Source organism: Euprymna scolopes, chromosome 45, assembly GCF_053919585.1.
Source record: "Euprymna scolopes isolate OS-2025 chromosome 45, ASM5391958v1, whole genome shotgun sequence".
Lineage (NCBI taxonomy): Eukaryota > Metazoa > Mollusca > Cephalopoda > Sepiida > Sepiolidae > Euprymna > Euprymna scolopes.
The window spans coordinates 49,347,966-49,352,662 of record NC_136526.1 but is presented as its reverse complement, the minus strand read 5'-3'; positions in this window follow the sequence as shown (position 1 = coordinate 49,352,662).

Sequence of the window (4,697 nt, the reverse complement as noted above, 5' to 3'; positions counted from 1 at the left end):
AAATGCATACCATTTTAATGAATTACATCTAATTTCATAATTTAATTTATTTTTCTTCTTTTTTATTAAACAAGTGGTGGAGGTTGCCGCTTTTCTAGAATGCATGAAGCAAATGGGGATAGAATTCGTTAATGATTTTTTTTTAAAAAGTGGTACTTGTAAGACAAGACATTAAAAAATTAAAATATCGAAAAAAGTTATATTGTATATATCCGTTTTGGACTGGAGTTCTCCGAAAAAAAATTCACTTAATCTGATAGAGTAGTAATTTTTTTTTTTTTTTTCACAGTGGAAAAACATGTTATGACAACGTGCTGAAGGTAGCCATGTTTGGATTTTTAGAACACGCCACGGACCACGGGCAGATAACTCAGTATAAAGCGCCGACAACATCTAAAATACTAGCTTTTCTTGCTAAAAATTGAAACAGAGAAATGAGAGAATGACGAAATGGAGTTTCATTCTATATTAATAAACAACTTTATTTGTTATCTCCGTTAATAGAATGTACAAGAGAGAAATGGGTTAGTAGATTGAAGTGTTCTTGTGTAAAGATAGAATTAATATATCGACGAGAGTATTCCTGTAGAATGGTAAAGTTCATGTGGGTACCGCACGTGGAAATAAATGGTAGAAGAGAGTCATAACTAGCTTGTTGTACTCACGTTCTGTCTGGTGCCGAAGCCCCAGGTGAAGTCTGCTCCCGGGCAGGGTCAGGATCAAAGAGGATTAATGGTTTCAGATTTCGCCTTTTATATACTCTGTCACGTGATAGAGAACTGGCTTGTGATTGGACAAGCCAAGGAGAAATAGATTTCAAATCTCGAAGTCATGAGAAGTAGCTTCTGCCTGTGATGTAGCGAGTTTAATTAAAGTTTTATGATATGTTTTTTTTTATTCAATTGTAAGGTTACAGTATAGAATAGGTACAAAACACCCTCCCCATGTTAAGAATGGCTTTTCAAATCTCAGTCGTGAGAAGTAGCTTCTGCCTGTGTTGTAGCGAGTGTCGACTGCTACACTACCTTTTGATATGAATCATAATAAATTGTTTTTTTTTTTTTTTTGCTGTAAAAATAAAAAATTACTTGATCAAATTAAGTAAAAAATTTTTTTCGGAGAACTTCATTCCATAACGGATATGATAATATAACTTTTTTTTTTTAAAGAAATATTTTCATTTTAAATGTCTTGATGAAACTGTACAAATAAAAAAACAAAACGATTTAAAAAGATTTCCAAACATTAAAAACTATGTGAGTCGATACAAAATTAGATTTTCTTGTGTTTCGTAAAAGTTATTTGTTTTATTGTTGTTTTATTTATTTTGTATTTTTTATTTTTACACCATTTCCCTTTTAAACTACACTGCACAGTTTCACACTATTTTCTCTTTTAATTGATTGAATGATTTGCTTTTGTTAGACATTTTGGTGTTTCTGTAATGAAAAAAAAAATTCTTGAGAAATAAATGGTACCTACGTACGGTCTCAAATAGTAACATATCAAAAAAAACTTACGAAAAACGATGAGGTAGCAAATGTGTGTGGCATCCGTCAGTCGAAACGACTATGGATCAGCGCCGTATTAAGATGTTGCCTGTTTGCATCCTTTTGTGTGACTGTAGAGACCAATTCTGGATTTGCATAGTCTGCCACAGCCTTGACATACGAAGGTTGTTATGCAATTTGCCGCTTCGTCCGGCTGTTCCGCCTGTACACTCGCTCTTCCCCTAGCTTTCTTTGCAGCATTTTCAACATGGAGGGTCCTCTCGCTGATGATAATCCCCTGGCGTATCATTTTCCTCCAGGCAGTTCTGTCAGCTGCAGAGGCTTCCCATGTATTCCTGTCCACCGAGAGAGCCTTCATGTCACGCTTGCAGACATCCCTGTAGCGAAGATGGGGTCGCAAATTAATTATTAATAAAAAAGGAAACAAAATCACGGGTTTGTATTACTATACAGCGATTCGAAAAAGTTGTCAAAAATAAATATATTACAAATAAATTTCATCAAAGGCAAGATAAGTTATTTTTCTACTTAACTGGATACTTTTTTAAAAATATTTTTATTTAATGTAACATGTTTATTGAGCTTGAAAAACACACAGCGTTTACGATGTATTGGAAAATTTAAAATGGCGCCCGATTCTCTCTTGAACATGGTAAGTTTGGGAAACTGAGTTAAAAATAAGAAATTATACACAATACTGTTAGAAATCCACCCAATATATGTCAGCCTATGTCACGGCAACATATTTAGCGAGTTTCTAAAAGTATTTTTTTATTGTATTTTTTTAAATTTTTAACTCAGTTTCGCAAACTTACCGTGTTCAAGAGAGAGACGGGCGCCATTTAAAATTTTTCAAGACATCGGTAAACATCGTATGTTTTTTTTAGTTGAATAAACATGTTACATTAAATAAAAACATTAAAAAAAACAAAAAAATGTATCCAGTTAGGTAAAAAAAAAGGTAACTTATGTTGCCTTTGATAACATTTTTTAAAAATAATTCCGTAATATTCAAGTAATTTCGACTGCATAATTTGGAAGCTACCATTGTAACTTATTAGAATTGTTAGTTTCTAAAGTTAATTGAAAACCAATTTTTTTTTTGTTTTTGTTTTTTAATCTGACAAATCTTATTCTGAATTTAAAGGAAATGCACCCATTCAAACTGTCGAACAAAATTTTTCGAAAACAGTTTTTATTAAAAAATATTATTTCGTTTTCCTTAATTTTTGCATATGTTACTATTTGCGTTACTTGAAATTCAATATTTTTTCGTTGTTATAATATCATTCATTATTATAATATCATTCACAATATCGACATTTTGGTAATCGTGAAGAAAGAGAGAGCCTGTTTCCTCCGTTTGACTATAGGTGGCGTTACTGTCTGTCCACCCAGTTACGGAAGCACAAAATGTATATAATGCCACCCTTGAAATAAAAATAAATGTTTTTGTTATATTTTAATTTTAAACATGGTTTTTTTTTGGGGGGGGCAAACATATTTAAGTTTTGTTTTTTGTTTTTTCAAACATATTTACGTTTTTTTTTTTGTTTGTTTTTGCAAGCATATTTAAGTTTTATTTTTCCAAACATTTACGTGTTGTTGCTTGTTTATTTTAAAAAATTTACGGTTTTTTGGGTTTTTTTTTTTTTTTTGCAAGCATAAACTAAATATTTTTGAAATATTTTTCTTTTTGAAAAGTTTGCTTATGCACTTATTGGTACCGCGCTATTTTTTAATAGTAGTTTCAAGTAAGATTCAAGTTTTACAATATCCTTTTTCAAATATATATATATATATATATATATATATATATATATATATATATATATATATATATATATATATAAATACTTGCAGAAAAGGTAAAATAAGTGCAGAAAAATTAAGAAAAAAGGGGGGGGGTCCATAAAAAAGATAAAAGAAAAAACGTTGATTTTTTTTATTATCATAAGAGCGTAAAAAATACTCGCGGAAAAACGGTTGTACCCATAAATATGTTTAAAAGAAAAATATAGCAAAAACATTTAGTTTATGCTTGCAAAAAAAAAAAAAACGTAAATGTTTAAAAATAAACAAGCATCAAAACGTAAATGTTTGGAAAAATAAAACTTAAATATGTTTGCAAAAAAATAAAACTTAAATTTGTTTGCACAAAAAAAAAAAAGAAACATGTTTAAAATTAAAATATAACAAAAACATTTATTTTTATTTCAAGGGTGGCATTATATACATTTTGTACTTCCGTAACTGGGTGGACAGACAGTAACGCCACCTATAGTCGAACGGAGGAAACAGGCTCTCTCTTTCTTCACGATTACCGACATTTTTATAGTTCGTCTCATCTTTTTCGAATCTGTTTTTTTTTTTTTTTTTTTTTCAAGCAATAAAAAGTTATATTTACGTTGGTCCTTCAAGAACAAGATGCGATGCGTTAATAATGTATATTTTTAATGTGTAGCCTCATGGTCGGCCTTGACTCGCTCCTCTTCCAATGTAGATAAAAAATAAAATGGGTGTTATTAGTTTCAATCCTTTAAATTCAGAATAAGATTTGTCAGATTAAAAAACAAAAACAAAAAAAATTGGTTTTCAATTAACTTTAGAAACTAACAATTCTAATAAGTTACAATGGTAGCTTCCAAATTATGCAGTCGAAATTACTTGAATATTACGGAATTATTTTAAAAAAATAAAAAGTGGGGCAACCCCCCTTTTTTTTAAATCGAAACGGAAAATTACCTCCCTTTTAAACTCTCCTTTTACGATCGATTTCTTCAAATTCTATTTAGTTTTTTTTTTATTTTCTTTAATAAATAATTTTCTACCTTATCGATTTCGTAATTTTTGGATATAATCATCTTAAACATACGAGGAATACGTAGATACCATTGTTTTTCATGTGAAATTCAGTTTTACGATTTCTGAAATTTCGTCTCAATAGTGTGGAAGCGAGAAGCGAAGCGCTTAAAAAATATGGAGCTAGTGCAAGTGCACTTACTGATCTGCTCTATTTTTTTAAATCGTATTTCCCAAGTTTAATTAAAGTTTTATGATATGTTTTTTTTTATTCAATTGTAAGGTGAAAGTAAAACACCCTCCCCCTCTCTATGTTAAGAATGGCTTATTAAATAATAACGTTATTATTTCAGCACGGATCAATACGTGCACTGCTGCAGTGCA